This window comes from Jaculus jaculus, chromosome 10, assembly GCF_020740685.1.
Source record: "Jaculus jaculus isolate mJacJac1 chromosome 10, mJacJac1.mat.Y.cur, whole genome shotgun sequence".
Lineage (NCBI taxonomy): Eukaryota > Metazoa > Chordata > Mammalia > Rodentia > Dipodidae > Jaculus > Jaculus jaculus.
In genome coordinates this window covers 16,350,610-16,367,519 of record NC_059111.1, presented here as the reverse complement: position 1 = coordinate 16,367,519, position 16,910 = coordinate 16,350,610, and positions in this window count along the sequence as shown.

Genomic DNA, 16,910 nt, shown 5'->3' with positions numbered 1-16,910 from the left:
GGGAACTGCACCTGGCGGGCGCCGGACGACGCGCCTTCCCGCGCGGGTCCCCGCCCCGGCTGCGGCGCTCTCGGGCGCGGGGCGGGACGGGGCGGTCCTGGAGGAGGAGTCGGGCGAGGAGGGGTTCCCGCCAGGCTCCCCCCCCAACCCCCACCGGCTGCGCCTAGTCCGGTGCCGGGGGACCCTGGACACACCATCACCTCCAAAGCCGCCCCACTTCCTGTCTCGGAGGCCACCAAGTCCTCTGGCCCCAGCCTGAATCAGGGGCGCGCAAAAAGCCCTCCCATACCTGGCTCCGAGCCTCCCCTGCCTCTGGGAGCCCAGAGGCCACCTTACCCTTCAAGGGCCTGGCTGGGACCCTGCCCTTTGGAAAAATGCACAGGGTGGAGCCCAGGGAAAGAAAGCCCTGGAAACGGTTGGTGAGGCAGCCCCACCCCAAAGGGTCCTGTCCCCTGGTGAGAGACTTCTCTGGCTGTTAGCTGGACCCTGCCATCCTTGTGCCCAGGGCAGTGGTCCCTTGTCAGGCCTCACCTTTTCCCCAAGGAGCCAAGTCCCAGCTCCCAAGCTCCCAGACTGAAAGGTATTGGGTCTGAACCTCTGCCCACCAGTGGACACAGAGATAAGCGATGAAGGGACTCGGAGGACAAGGAAACTTGGCGCCAGGTTGACCCAGAGGCTCTGGGCACTGAAGGAACAGGTTGCAGCGACTTTCCTCCATCCATCCACCCTACCACGCCCCGTGGATGATTCTGGCTGCAGAGGGAAGATACCCTGGTCTTCCTCTCGTCAAAACCCTTCTGCTCCCTGCCTGCCTTGCTTGGGCACGTTGGGAAAAGCACGGGACACCTGGGCTTAAGTCTCCTGTCAGTTGTGACCTTGGGCTGGGCTCTGGCCCGTTCTGGGCCTGTTTTTCCACTTGAAGTCAGTGGGCTGGGTAGATTATCTAGATTATCTCTGCAGTCTTTTTATGGGCCCTGACAGGACACTGGGTACCTTACTTTATTAGGGTTTTTTTTGTTATTTTTGTGGGGGGGGTGTACAGAGTGTCTGTGTGTGTCTGTCTGTCTGTGTGTGCCCATGGTTTTCTCAGATTTTAATTTCTTTTTTTTTTTTAAGAAAGCATCCAGTCCTTTATTTTATTATAATTTTTTATTTATTAAAGGGAGAGAATGGGCATGCCAGGGCCTCTAGCCACTGCAAATGAACTCCAGACACATGCGCCTCCATGTGCATCTATCTGGCTTGCATGGGACCTGGAGAATCGAACCCTGGGTCCTTAGGCTTCACAGGCAAGCGCCCTACCCAGCTAAGCCATCTCTTCAGCACGTCAGACTTTTAATTTCTTAAAGGGAGAGTGACCTGGAGCACACCACGCAAACAGGCAGGCAGCTCTCTCCTGCGAACCAGAGCTGGACAAAAGTCACCAGGCTTGGGCTGGGAGGACGGCTTGGTTGATAAGTTCCCCAAGTTCAGATCCTCAGCACCCACACACCGTATTGAATGCACCTGTAATCGCAGTGCTAGGGATGTAGAAACAGGACTATCCGTCCCTGGCAAGCTAGCCTAGCTGAACTAGTGAGCTCCAGGTTCAGTGAGAAACCTGATCTCAAAAATAAAGCAGGGGATGGGGGCGCTGGAGAGATGGCTGAGCAGTTAAAGGCACTTGCCACCAGGGTTCCATTCCCCAGGACCCATGTAAATCCAGATGTACAAAGTGGCACATGTATCCCAAGTTCAGTTTCAGAGGCTTGAGGCCCTGGCATGCCCATTCTCTCTGTCTGTCTCTTCTGTTTCTCTGCTTGCAAATAAAATGAACAAAAATATAAAAAATAAAGGAAAGTGGGCTTGATATTCATGACCTCGCAGTGGTTGGCACTATGGCACAAGACCTGCATAATAGGAGAAAATAAAAAGGTGACATTAATACAGGAGAAAGACTAATTGGAAAGAGAATGGGATTCAGTGGAGGGGGGATTTGAGAGGGGAAAAAGGGGAGGGGGCAGTGGGAGAGAGAATTATGGCCATGGCATATTGTCTATATTTATGGTAGTTGCCAAAAAAATTGTTATGAAAATAAAGTGGAGTATGATTGAAGAACACACTCAGCATTGACCCCTGGCCTCCACACGCTCCTGCACACATGTAAACATCCACCTTCATGTACACACACATATACACACATATGGTATACCACATACACGTATAGAAAAGAATGGCTGGGCCTCAGGCGAGGGGAATTTGGCTCTGTGCTGCACTTGCCTGGGTGCACTAGCTGGAGGTTCGCAACCCCTGTTTTATGTTTCCAAGGGGCACTCAATGAGACTCGATTCCTTTGACAGGGAAGTGAGGGCTGTGTGGCTCTGGATACCACCTTTTAAAAAAAGATATTTGGGCTGGAGAGATGGCTTAGTGGTTAAGCACTTGCCTGTGACGCTTAAGGACCCTGGTTCGAGACCTGATTCCCCAGGACCCACATAAGCCAGATGCACAAGGGGGCGCACGTGTCTGGAGTTCATTTGCAGTGGCTGGAGACCCTGGTGCGCCCATTCTCTCTCTCTCTCTCTCTCTCTCTTTGTCTCTCTGTCTGTCCCTCTCAAATAAATAAATAAAAATAAAACAAAAAGTTTTTTAAAAGATTTTATTTATTATTTGCTATTCATTTATTTGAGAGGAAGAGAGAGAGAGAGGCAGATAGAGAAGGAATGGGCCAGGGCCTCTAGTCACTGCAAATGAACTCCAGACACATGCACCACTTTGTGCATCTGGCTTCACATGGGTACTGGGGAGTCAAACCTGGGTCTGTTGGCTTTGCTGGCAAGCGCCTTAACTGCTGAGCCATTTCTCCAGCCCTGTGGATACCATCTTTAGATGCCTGGTTCAAGGATAGGCTTTGAAGGAAGAAGGTCTGGGCTGTTCTCTGGGAGGACTCATTACCTGCCCTGCAGAAGCAGCAGAACACGTCGCTGGGGCATACACCCCCTCAGCAATAGGTAAGGTAAGAGAGAAGCCCAGGGCCCACCCTGAGCCCTGCACACTACAGGCATCCCTGTGCGCACCTGGGGAAAACTCAAGAGGGAAGAGAAGGAGGCCAAATGGAAGTGGTCCTTGGCTTACCAATCAATTCATCAGCACGTCTTCAATGGTGGTCTGGCTAACTGGTACCATGGAGAACTTTGGAAAGTCTACCTGAGAACCCGGCGTGGTGGTGCGCGTTTTTAATCCCAGCACTCGGGAGGCAGGCGTAGGAGGATCCCTGTGAGTTCGAGGCCACCTTGAGACGACATAGTGAAGTCCAGGTCAGCCTGGGCCAGAGTGAGACCCTACTTCGGGAAAACCAAAAAGAAGTCTACCTGAATGACTAAATTCCTTTCAGAGCTGGAGAGGGAGACGGTGATGACACGCACACAGGAAGAGCAGCGCGGGCTAAGGGGGATTGGCACGGACCCCGTGGAGAGGAAGCTGGAGGAATTGCCTTCAACCCACCATATTATAGTGAGGGCATGGAGGCCCGGAGAGGGCAAGTGAACTGCCCGATGTCACACGGTCATGGCAACTTAGTAGCAGAGTTGGAACTTGGACCCCGTGACTTAGGCCTGGGTGCTGTTTGGGGCCTCCCCTCTGTGCAATTCAAAGAGACAAGTGGCCTGGGAAGGGTGGGAAGCCTTCAGGTGGAGAAAAGAGACAGCACTGGGACCCCTTCACTGCAGCGTACGTTGCTGGGGTGACAAGCAGGCTCTGGAGAGACGGAGATGCTCAGAGCGGGAAAGCCAGGCTGACGGCAGTGGATGTGGGAACATTGGAGCCAGCCGGGGAGATATGGGCACAGGGTGTCACTGGAGAGACGTGGACCCCAAAGTGCCCAGTGAGCCTGCAGGTGACCTGTCAAGAAGCAGCAAGGTGACATGGGGAAGCACCAGGAGCCAGGCCACCTGTATGAATGGCCTTGCTAAAGTCCTTTCTCTTCTGTTGTTTGTTTGTTTGTTTGTGGTAGGGTCTCACTCTAACCCCAGGCCGACCTGAAATTCAGTATATAGTCTCAGAGTGGTCTTGAACTCACAACGATCCTCTTACCTCTGCCTCCCGAGTGCTGAGATTAAAGGCGTGCGCCACCACACCCGTCCCCTCTTTCTCTTCTTGAGTCCTGGCTTCTCTGCCTGTGGAGTGAGGGCTAATTATCTTTTCCCTTTCAAGGCAATCGTGGTGACCACAGAATGCATTTGGAAGTGCTTTGCAAACTGTAGAGTGCAGAGTACATTTAATATATGGAGTTTTATTGACTCCCCAATCCACTCTAGCTTCAATGAGCATTTGTGGGGAGACATGTTGGTCTGCAGTGATCAGAGGGCAGAGGGAGGCCCAGAGACGGGCAAAGGAGGAGGTCACCAGTTGTAGAGGTTAGTCTCCATCTGAAACCTTTACAAACTAAGTCAAATAAACCTTTCTTTAAAAAATATTTTTGGGCTGGACAGATGGCTTAGCAGTTAAGCGCTTGCCTGTGAAGCCTAAGGACCCCGGTTCGAGGCTTGATTCCCCAGGACCCACGTTAGCCAGATGTACAAGGGGATGCATGCATCTGGAGTTCGTTTGCAGTGGCTGGAGGCCCTGGAGCGCCCATTCTCTCTCTCTCTCTCTCTCTCTCTCCCTCTCTCTCTGTCACTCTCAAATAAATTTAAAAAATGAACAAAAAAATATTTTAAAAATATTTTGGGGCTGGAGAGATGGCTTAGTGGTTAAGTGCTTGCCTGTGAAGCCTAAGGACCCTAGTTCGAGGCTCGACTCCCCAGGACCCCCGTTAGCCAGATGCACAAGGGGGCGCATGCATCTGGAGTTCATTTGCAGTGGCTGGAGGCCCTGGCAGGCCCATTCTCTCTCTCTCTCTCTCTTTCTCCCTCCCTTCTTCCCTCTTTCTCTCACTGTTGCTCTCAAATAAATAAATAAAATAAACAAAAAATATTTTTAGGAAGCTGGGCGTGGTGGCACATGCCTTTAATCCCAGCACTCAGGAGGCAGAGGTGGAGGATTGCTGTGAGTTCGAGGCCACCCTGAGACTCCATAGTGAGTTCCAGGTCTGCCTGGGCTAGAGTGAGACCCTACCTAAGAAAAAAAATATTTTTAGGGAGCTGGAGAGATGGCTTAGTGGTTAGAAACGCTTGCCTGCAAAGCCTGAGGACCCAAGTTCGATTCCCCAGTACCCACATAAACCAGATACACAAGGTGGTGCATGTGTTTGGAGTTTGTGTTCAGTGGCTGGAGGTCTTGGCATGCCCATTCTCTCTCTCTCCCTCAAATATATACTTGTGTGTGTGTGTGTGCGTGTGCGTGTGTGTGTGTGTGTGTGTGTGTGTTTACTTGAGAGAGGAAAGAATATGGGTGTGCCAGGGCCTCCAGTCACTGCACTCCAACTCCAGATGCATGTGCCACCTGTGTATCTGGCTTTATGTGGGTACTATGGAATTGAACCTAGGCAGACAGGGCTTTGCAGGCAAGTGTCTTTAACCACTGGGAAATCTCTCCAGTCCAAAGAAACCTTTTGCAAATGTCTTTAACCACTGAGAAATCTCTCCAGTCCAAAGAAACCTTTTTGGAGGAGCCTGGTCCCAGCCCAATCCATGTGACCTGGGTGCTTCCATCTTTACCCTTGTCCGTGTGTTGAGGGTGCACAGAATCAGAAGTTATGTACCCCTGCAGATATCTGACCCTTCCCCCTCTGTGCCTACCTGCTGTGGGCTTTCAAGCTCCTGTAAACTGGGTCCAGGCTGCCAGCCCTCTCTGTGTGTCTGTCCAAGCTTGGCATGGTGGCACACACCTATAATATCAATACCTGAGAGGCTGAAATAGGAGGGTGGTGAGTTCAAGGCTAGCCTGGGCTCCATAGAGAGACACTGTCTCAAGAAGGGAGAAAGATGGGCTAAGGAGATCGACAGCTCACTAAGTAGAGGCTTGCTCTGTAAACGTGAGGGCCTGAGTTTGATCCTACTTGTCATCCCGGGGCTGGGGAGGCAAAGATAGGTGAATCCTTGCTCTCTGGTCAGCTAGCTTAGCCTATTCAGTAAGCTCCAGGCCAATGAAAGACCCTACCTTGAGAGAAAAGGCAGACACCCCACTTCCACACAAAGAAAACGAGGAAAGAGGTGGGGGAGATTGCTCAATGGTTAAAGACACTTTTTTTAAAAAAAATTCATTTAGTTGGTTGAGAGAAAAGAGAGAGACAGAGCCCAGCATGGTGGCGCACGCCTTTAATCCCAGCCCTTGGGAGGTCAAGGTTGGAGGATCGCCATGAGTTTGAGGCCACCCTGAGTCTACATAGTGAATTCCAGGTCAGCCTGGGCCAAAGTGAGACCCTACCCTGAAAAAGCAAAAGAAGAGAGAGAGAGATGGGGGTGGGGGTAGGGAATGGGTGTGCCAAGGCCTCCAGTCACTGCAAATGAACTCCACATGCATGTGCCACCTTGTGCATCTGGCTTTACGTGGGTCCTGGGGAATCAAGCTCAGACCCTTAGGTTTTGTAGGCAAGTGCCTTAACCGCTGGACCATCTCTCCAGCCCCAAAAGGCATTTTCTTGCAAAGCCTGCCAGCCTGGGCTCAGCATCCCAGTACCCATGGAAAGCTTTGCATTGCAAGAGACTCTGGCACACCCATACACACACACACATACACACACACACACATACACACACACACACACACACACACACACACACACAAATAAAGAAAAGGAAGAGAGGGAGGGAGGGAGGGCGAGAGGAGAAAGGAAGGGAGAAAGAATGGTCAGAAGGGAGGCAGGGAAGAAGGAAGGAGGAATTGAGAGGGGGGAGGGGAGGGAGGGGACTGTGGCTGGGCCTCTCCAAAGCTCCCACGGGACAGTCCTTCCCCCTCTGCCACAGCCCCTGCTTCCAGGCACTTCTGGGCTTGTGGCCACATCACTCCAGTCCCTGTCTTTGCTGTGTATCTCCGTGTCTTCTCTTTGAGCTCCGGGACATCTGTCAAGACTCTTCTTTTACATTAGGTCTCCACCACCAGGCAGCGGAGATAAGGCTGAGCTTGGGCGGCGGTGACTCCGCATCATGCGGTGGGCGTCCTCCACTACCGCACCTGGTGGTGGTCCAGCAGGGTCAGGATAGCCTTCATTTTCCCTTCAGCTCCTCCCCTCTGCATGCAGCTGCCAGAACAGAGCCTTCTAGAACCTCTCCTCCCACCTGGATGGGCTGTGGAGGAGGGTGGGGGGAAGCCATTTGATACCTTGGTTGGAGTCAGAGTTGTGGGGGGCTCACGGCCCTCTGACTTCCTTTTCTACCCCTAACAGTCTGACTGTGGCTGGGTTGTTGTTGCTGTTGTTCTTTTGTTGAGGTAGGGTCTCACTCTGACTCAGGCTGACCTGGAATTCACTATGCAGTCTCAGGGTGGCCTCGAACTCACGGCGATCCTCCTCCCTCTGCCTCCCAGTGCTGGGATTAAAGGCGTGTGCCACCACACCCAGTTTTGACTCAGGCTGTTTTTATGGGACCCATGGCACCCCCTCTGCTAACACTTTCCATCATGGGCTCCCTCTAGAAAACTTCTCTCCCAGAGAGGGGGGCTTGAAGAAAGCATCACCTCTCCCTGCTTGCCTTCTAGGCGCTGTAGCCCCTCTTCTGACGCCGGGTCTTGGCAGCCCTTGTCACGCACTGATACGTTTGCCATTCTATTCCCAGAGCCTAGTGTCTCAGGCAGACCCCTTGAGCATGGAACCTGGTGACTGGTGGTTCCTCTTCAAGTGTGGAGCATGTCCTGACAGCGGTACAGAGGAGTTGGCACATGAAGGAGGTGTGAACTCCCCTAAAAGCAGAGTGTGTGGAGGAAAGATACTGGAAGAGGGAGGAGTACCCTCCGCTTAGCCAGAGCGAAACCATGAGGACCCATCATCTCACATGCTCAAAGAAAGACCCAGGCCTGCTCTAGGCTCAAAGCTCTCCTGAGAACCCTCAAACTAGAGCATCCAGAAGGGTTCCCTAAAGAGGCAGCCAGCCCAAGAGCAGCAGAAAAGGAGCCTGAGGGAGCTGAAGAGATGGCTCAGCACTTAAGGCATTTGCCTGCAAAGCCAAAGGACCCAGGTTTGATTCCCCAGTACCCATGTGAAGCCAGGTGCGCAAGGCAGCGCATGTGTCTGGAGTTCGTTTTCAGTGGCTAGAGCCCTGGTGTGCTCTCTCCCTTTAAAAAAAAGGAAAAAAAAAGTTTTTTAAAAAATATTTCTTATTTACTTATTTCTTTGAGAAAGAGCGAGGGTCAGAGAGGAAGAGAGAGAGAGAATGGGTGTGCCAGGGTCTTCAGCCATTGCAAATGAACTCTAGTCATGTGCACATCTGGATTATGTGGGTCCTGAAGAATTGAACCTGGGTCCTTATGCTTTGCAAGCAAACAACACCTTAGTCACTAAGCCATCTCTCCAGCCTTTTGAAAGTTTTTTTTTTTTTTTAATAAAAATATATTTACAAAGAAAAGAAGCCAGAGGAGAGACCAGTAGCCTATGACATCCAGAGCTGCCTCTGTCCCAGGGGCCAGTCTTCCAGACCCTAGCAACTTCTTTTAAGCAACCAAGAGCCCACTTAGCTCTCTTGGGCAGCTCTTGTTTGTAAGAGGAGAGCCAGGGGACAGGGTTGGAAGGTGTTGCAGGAAGCTTTGCTCTGCTGGCACAAAGCACCTGGCTAAACCACATGAGTTTATGGGGATCACCTAGTTCAAACCAACACAGGAGGTATATTAATGCAGAAGCACACTGCTTTGCGTAAATCAAGCATTTATTTGTCAAGGCTCAAAGGCACTTAGAGGAATATGAAGGGGCTTCAGTCCACCCTCTGCCTGGTTACCCACAGTAACCTGTATTTTCTTACTAGCCTAAGCGTCCCTATAGGTGCATTATAAAATGACTTGTGTTAGCTTAGTGTTTATTGTTATTGAATACCTGTATCAAGTGCAAAATACCTGAGGTTGTGCAGTTTATAAAGAAAGAAGGTTTTGGAGGTTCAGAATTCAAGATTGGGCAGCTTTGGGGCTGGAGAAATGGCTCAGTGGTTAAGATGGTTGCTTTCAAAGCATAACAGCCTGGGTTTGATTCCCCAGTACCCAGGTAAAGCCTGATGCACAAAGTGGTGCATGTATCTCGAGTTGTTTTGTAATGGCTGGAGGCCTTGACATGCCCACTCTTGTTCTCATTCTCTCTCTATCTCTCTCCCTCTTTCTTTCTCCTTGCAAATAAATAAAAATAGTAAAAAAAAAAAAAAGATTGGAGCCGGGTATGGTGGCGCCTGCCTTTAATCCCAGCACTTGGGAGACCAAGGTAGGAGGATCACCATGAATTTGAGGCCACCCTGAGACTATATAGTGAATTCCAGGTCAGCCTGAGACAGAGTGAGACCCTATCTCGAAAAACCAAAAAAAAAGATTAGGCAGTTCTCATGAGGGCCTCAGGGCCAATGGCATCACAATGATAGGAGCATGGGCCAGAGATCCCATAGAGATAGGAGAGCAGACAGCATTCAGAGCTCAGACTCATTCCCATAACAACCCAGGAAGACTCTAGTAGCCCCTTCTCTGGGTATCACCTCTAACCAATGACCTAATTACCTTGCAGGAGGCTTCACCTCTTAAAGGGCCCATGACCTCCCAAAACTGCCACCAGAAGACCAAGCTTCCTACATGTGAACCATTTGGAAGACACAACCACACCCAATCCATAGCATTCCTGAACGAGAAAGTACAACATCTGTCCTATGTTCTCAGACCTGCAAGTATCCCATACCCACTTTAATCCAGATCTGTCAAGTAGAGTCCAAGTCTTTTTTAAAAAAATATTTACCATTCCTCCTCTTTCTCTACCTGTGCCTCTCTCTCTCAAACATAAATAAAATAATTAAAAAAAAAAAAAACTAAGGGCTGGAGTGGTGGTTTAGTAGTTAAGCATTTGTCTGCAAAGCCTAAGGACCCAGGTTCAAGTATCCACATAAGTCAGATGCACAAGGTGGCACATGCATCTGGAGTTCATTTGCAGTGGCTAGAGACCCTGGCACACCCATTCTCTCTACCTCCCCCCCTCTCAAACATAAATAGATAAAATATTTAATAATATTTATTTACTTGACAGAAAGAGAGAGAAAATGAATGAGCATGCTAGGACCTCCTGCCTCTGCCAATGAACTTTAGACACATGCACCATTTTGTTCCTCTGGCTTTACACGGGTACTGGGGAATCAGATCTGACACCGTTAGGTTTTGTAAGCATGTACCTTTAACTGCTGAGCCATCTCTCCAGATTTCCAAGTCTTTTTTTTTTTAAAATCTGGAGTTCATTTGCAGTGGCAGAGGCCCTGGTGTGCCCCTTCTTTCTCTGTCTCTCTGTCTCTCTCCGTGTCTATCTCTCCCTGCTTGCAAATAAGTAAATATAAAAAAAGTTTAGGGCTGGAGAGATGGCTTAGTGGTTAAGTGCATTCCTGTGAAGTCTAAGAACCCCAGTTCAAGGCTCAATTCCCCAGTACCCACGTAAGCCTGATGCACAAGGTAGCCCATGCATTTGAAGTCTGTTTGCATTGGCCGGAAGCCGTGGAGCGCCCATTCTCTCTCTCTCTCTCTCTCTCTCTGGCTCTTCCTGTCTGTCTGTCACTCTCAAATAAATAAATAAAAATAAACAAAAAATTTAAAAATTCTTATTTTTTTTAACGTCAAGGCCTGCTCCAGTGATACATCTCCTCTCCCAAGGCTCCTTGAGTTGAGGAGTAAGTATGAGGCTTAATCACAACCACACGAGGCCATAGAGGACATGTCACATTCGGACCATTATCACCAGCATCAGTGGTAATGCTTGCTGCGCCCTGAGCATCTCGTCATCCCAGCCCTGAGCCAGTGGACGCTGTAGATGCTGAGGCCGAGGCAAAGGCAGGCGCCACTCCCTCGCTTTGGGCAGCCTCTTTGAGCCTCTCTCTGTGGCAGCCACTGCCCCTCCTCAGGGCTGAAGGCCTTCCAGGACTTCCCTGGATATAACTTCAATCCAAGCGGTGAACCCAGAGACCTCGGCTTGCCCCACAGTTGTCTGTCGCCCTCGGGTGCCTGCAGTCTGCAAGCCTCCAGCGAGCCCGGGTGCACACCTCTTTCATGAGCTGCAAAAAGATTCGTCTCCTCTCCCGCAGCCATCCCACACCTGAGAATGTGGCCTACGGAAATAATCCTCAAAAAAAAAAAAAAAAAGGAAAAGTGCTTTGAACAAAGTTCCGACACTGTATTTAATAGCAGTGAGCTGGAGCAAACCCAGAACCCAGCTCTGAGGCAGCGGTAAGAAACAGCACGCCTATTTTCAAGCCCATTTTAAGAGCTAATTGGCAGGGCTGCTGTAACTCCAAAAGTGCTGGGGAGACGCTGAGTGCAAAACTGCGCTGGGCAGAGGCCCACTGTGGCAAACCTGTGTTTGTGTATGTGCAAGAGCTGGGGGGGAATTGGAAGAAAGAAGAAAGAAAGAAAGAGAGGGAGAGGGAGGGAGGGAGGGAGGAAAAGAAAGGAAAGGAGAAAGAAGAAAGGAAGGGAGGAAGAAAGAAAGAAAGAAAGAAAGAAAGAAAGAAAGGAAGGAAGGAAGGAAGGAAGGAAGGAAGGAAGGAAGGAAGGAAGGGAGAAAAAAAGAAAGAAAGAAAGGAAGAAGGAAGGAAAGAAAAGAGGGCTGGAGAAATGGCTTAGTGATTAAGATGCTTGCCTGCAAAGCCAAAGGACCCAGGTTTGATTGCCCAGGACCCACATAGCCAGATGCACAAGGCGGTGCATGCATCTGGAGTTCCTTTGCAGTAGCTAGATGCCCTGACATGTCCATTCTCTCTTTCTCTCTCTCTCTTTCTGTCTCTCTCTCTCTGTGTCTGTCTCTCTCTGCCTCTTCCTCTCTCTTTCAAATAAGTAAATTTAAAAATAATAGTAAAATGTTAAAAAGAAAAAAAATGTTAAAAAGAAAGAAAGAACGAAAAGAAAGGGAGGAGCCGGGCATGGTGGCTCATGCCTTTAATTCCAGCACTTGGGAGGCAGAGATAGAAGGATTGCCATGAGTTCGAGGCCACCCTGAGGCTACACAGTAAATTCCAGGTCAGCCTGAGCTACAGTGAGACCCTACATCAAAAAATCAAAAAGAAAAGAAAAAACACAATGTCCCGTTTTCTAGGTTTTGGGAATTGTGAGCGATGCTTTTTCTTTGCTTTATGGTATTGTAATACTGTTTGTGCAATAGATATTTGATATAAGCATATAACAGTAATGAATATTGCTAGTCCTGTGTTCAGGGAAGGTCGTGGACAGTACCTGTTCACATAGGGCCCCAGGGACTCACAGGATGCCTCTCTGGAGCGTTGGCATTTGAAAGCCAGAGCTTGGACCCACAGGGATGCCAGCCAGGGTGGTGGAGCTTCTTCAGAGCTTGGGGGAGACTCTGGACCCACCTGCACATGAGCCCCTTCTCCAGCTCCTCACTACCAGCAGTCCAGCCCTGTCCAGAGCTCTTTTCCCCTCTGCAATAGTCAGGGCTGGCCGTTCCTGTGGGACCACAAGTAACTCGGCCTCTGAAACTCATGCGCTCTAGATTATTTTCCATCCATCTGTGGGGTCAGAAGGGGACACCCCAAGGTCAGGAAGGTGCTGAGGATCCACAATTCCTACAAGGCAGGGCCCAGGGTGGTCTCAGCTAGGACCAAGGGTCTTTTCCCTGCTGTTTCTGGGTCTTCCCCTGAGGCAGGGAGGGGAAAAGCTTTGGCACTCTTGGGGTCTCTTCAGCAACAGGCTGGCTGAGCATGGATGCTTCTAGACTTAGGGCTAGGATGAAGACTGACCCCGTGGAGGAGAAGCTGGCCCAGGGCCCAAGGTTCTTTTACAGCCTGGGTGACGATGTGGTGTCATGGGCAAGTCTGGAGGGCACCTTGCTCTATTGGGAGGTAAGAGCTAGGATTGTTCCAGCAGCATTGGCTGCCTTCCTATCTGGGGCTGGCTGCCACAGAGCCGCTCAGGGTAGCCAATGGAGCTTGTTAGCCAGGTGTGGAAGTCCAGACTCACAGAAAACATCCAGGGGCCAAGGGAGGTGTTTAAGGTGGAAACCGCTAATGTTTACCAAGTTCTTCATCCAGGCCAACGGCTGAGTGTGGCAAGCTTTATACTTCACTTAATGCTCCCCCGAGCCCAAGTCTACCATTACCCCATCTCGATGTGAAAAGCGAGGGCTGTAATTTTTTTTTTTTTTTTTTTGAGGTAGGGTTTTCTTCTAGTCCAGCTGACCTGGAATTCACTATGTAGTCTCAGGGTGGCCTTGAACTCATGATAATCCTCCCACTTCTGCCTCCCAAGTGCTGGGATCAAGGGCGTGTGCCACCACGCCCAGCTCAATAGGGCTGTAATCTGTACAAACTCCCATATCTGGGACTACAACCGTGCTATCCATTGCTTGAGTGTGTGGCTTCTCTTAGAGGCTACATTAGATTTTCAAAACTTAAATATAAGCCGGGTATGATGGCGCATATCTTTAATCCCAGCACTAGGGAGGCAGAGGTAGGAAGATCACTGTGAATACAAGGCCACCCTGAAATGACAAAGTGAATTCTAGGTCAGCCTGGGCTAGAGTGAGAACCTACCTCAAAAAAAAAAAAAAAATACATATATTTGTGTGTGTGTGTCTGTCTGTTCTGAGGTTTATTGTTATTTATTTATTTATTTGTCTATTTATTTATTTATTATTTATTAGAGAGAGAGAGAGAGAATGGGCGCATCAGGGCTTCCAGCCAGTGCAAACAAATTCCAGACACGTGCGCCCTCTTGTGCATCTGGCTAACGTGGGTCCTGGGGAACTGAACCTGGGGCCTTTGGCTCTGCAAGCAAGCATCTTACCCACCAAGCCATCCCTCCAGCTCTGTTCTGAGGTTTATGAATAACCCGTTCGCCACCTGTGGCTTGCCGGGGATCTTCCGCATGAGGCGAACTTGGTGAGAAGGTAGCTTAGTGGGTGGAACGCTCGCCAAGTATGAGGCCCTGGGCCTGGTCACCAGCACCGCATGCGACGGGGCACGGTGGTACACACCTGTCATTGTAGCACTGGGGAAGTGGAGGTAGGAGAGTCAACGTTCAAGGTTATCCTCAACTACGTAGAATGCGAGGTCATCCCAGGATAAATGAAACCCTCTCAAGAAAGAATGGTGACAATGATTGAGAAGGGGAAGGGATATGATGGAGAATGGAATTTCAAAGGGGAAAGTGTCGGGGGGGGGGGAGGGAGGGCATTACCATGGGATATTTTTTATCATCATGGAAAATGTTAATAAAAATTAAAAAAAAAAAAGAATGATGAGCTGGAAAGATTGCTCAGTGGTTAAGGTGCTTTCCTGCAAAGCCTAATGACCTGGGTTTGATTTCCCAGTACTCTCGTAAAGCCAGATGAACAAAGTGGTGTATGCATCTGGAATTCGTTTGCAGTGGCTGGAGCCCCTGTCTTGCCCATACTGTATCTCTCTCTCTGTCTCTCACTGTGTCTGTATCTCTGTTTGCAAATAAATAAATGAAATATTTATTTAAAAAAAAAAAAGAATTACTCAGGGCTGGGCAGATGGCTTAGCTCTTAAGGCGTTTGCCTGAGAAGCCAAAGGACTCATGTTTGACTCCCCAGGTCCCACGTAAGCCACACGCTCAGTGAAGCAAGCACGCAATGTCACACATGCACACAAGGGGGCACACATGTCTGGAGTTCGTTTCCAGCGGCTGAAGGCCCTGGTGCACCCATTCTCTCTCTCTCTCTCTCAAATAAATAATAAAATAAGAATTATTCAGACAATGACATAGCATTATTAGCAGACATTTTTGTTATTTATACATCTTTTGGGGGCGTCTCACTTTGTAGCCCAAGATGATGTTAAATGCTCAATCCTCCTGTCTCAACATCCTGAGCACTGGGATTATAGGCCTGAGCTGCCATATTTGGCTCGTTGCTTTTCTTGTAGCCCTGAGTACTTAAGCCAAGTACTTGTAGGCCATTCACTTCCTGCACTATAGTCCATTACAAGAGACCATGGAAGTCTATTAGCTATGCTAAGACTGGTAAGATCCTAAAAGGGTGGGTGACTTGTCTGTGGTCACTCCGTGAATTAAAGGCTCTGATGCCAGTGTTAGATGTCTTCTGCTCTGCTGGGGTTTCTTCCACCTCAAAATATATGCCCTGCTTTGGAGGACGTTCCTTTCGTTTGCACTAGACAGTTGCAGTGGGTCCAGCCTGTCTCATGCCTACCGTACAGTCTCCCTGGGAATGGTGGAAGTGTGAGGCACTTGTCCAATGCTCCAGTCCAGCCCAGTCCGACCATGGCGGCCTCTAACACAAGCCTCTGGGATTCTGTTAGTGACACTGGCCAGGAGCTTCCTTGCTATTTGCTAACTTTTGGAACCACAGGTAGGTTTGAGAAGACTTCTGAAATTCCTGCTAAGAATTTCATCAGGGAGAAGGAGATGCTAACAAAAGGGAGAAGATACTCAAGACTGTGTAAACATTTAATTTAGCCTCAAGTGGGTATCCTTCATTACAGAACATTAAAGTCTATTTTTTGTTGTTGTTGTTTTCAGTGATTTTGTCTTTGTTGTTTCTTTTGATTTTCTTTTTTCCCTTCTTTTCTTTCCTTTTCTCTTCTTTTCCATCCTTCCTTCCTTCCTTTCTTTTTCTCTCTCTCTTCCTTTCTGTTTTTGTATCCAAGGCAGGGTCTCACTCTAGCCCAGGCTGACCTGAAACTCACTCTATAGTCCCAGGCTGGCCTTGAACTCACAGGGATCCTCCTACTTTTGCCTCCTGATTGCTGGGATTAAAGTCATGAACCACCACATCCAGTCTCTCTCTCTTTTTCTTTCTATCTATCTATCTATCTATCTATCTATCTATCTATCTATCTATCTATCCACCCATCCATCTATCTATCTTTTTTGTTTATTTTTATTTTTTGTTTTGTTTTGTTTTTTGAGGTAGGATCTCACTCTAGCTCAGGCTGACCTGAAATTCACTATGTAGTCTCAGGGTGGCCTCGAACTCACAGTGATACCTCGGCCTCCTGAGTGCTGGGATTAAAGGCATGTACCACCATGCCTGGCTTCTTTTTATCTTTCTTTCGTTCATCTATCTTTTTTCTTTTTTACAATATTTTTTAAAAAAATATGTATTTACTTGAGAGAGAGAGGCGGGGGGAGAGAGAGAAAAAAAGAGGCAGAGAGAGAATGGGCATGCCAGGGCCTCTAGCCACTGTAAACAAATTCCAGATATATGCACCATCTTGTGCATTTGGATTTGTGTGGGTCCTGGGGAATTGAACTTGGGTTCTTTGGCTTTGCAGGCAGGTGCCTTAACTGCTAAGCCATTTCTCCAGTCCAGAGCCTCAGTTTTGAGTCTTGCCTGCCCACCACATACTGAACCATGCACCTGAATCATGGGACGTATGTGCTGGGGAGTTTTGTGGAGTCCTCACCTCTGGGCCAGGCAAGCTTGGCCTCACAGAGGCTTCATCTCTCCCTGACTCCCTTCTTCATTCATTCACACCTTGCTCCATTCTCTCCGCAGATCCTGGCTAAGCAACTTCTATGACACGTACTGGGCTGAGTGCGTGAGCATCTCTGACTCACGGGGGATTTTATGATGGTGTCAAAGTGATGCTCACTCAGATAAACTGTCCTTTTAGTTATTTATTTATTTTCTGTTGGTTTTTCAAGGCAGGATCTTGCTCTAGCTCAGGCTGATCTGGAATTCACTATGGAGTCTCAAGGTGGCCTCGAACTCACGGCGATCCTCCTACCTCTGCCTCCTGAGTGCTGGGATTAAAGGCGTGCGCCACAACGCCCGGCACAAACCGTACCTTAGGGCTGGAGAGATGGTTTAGCAGGTAAGGCGCTTACCTGCAAACCCTATG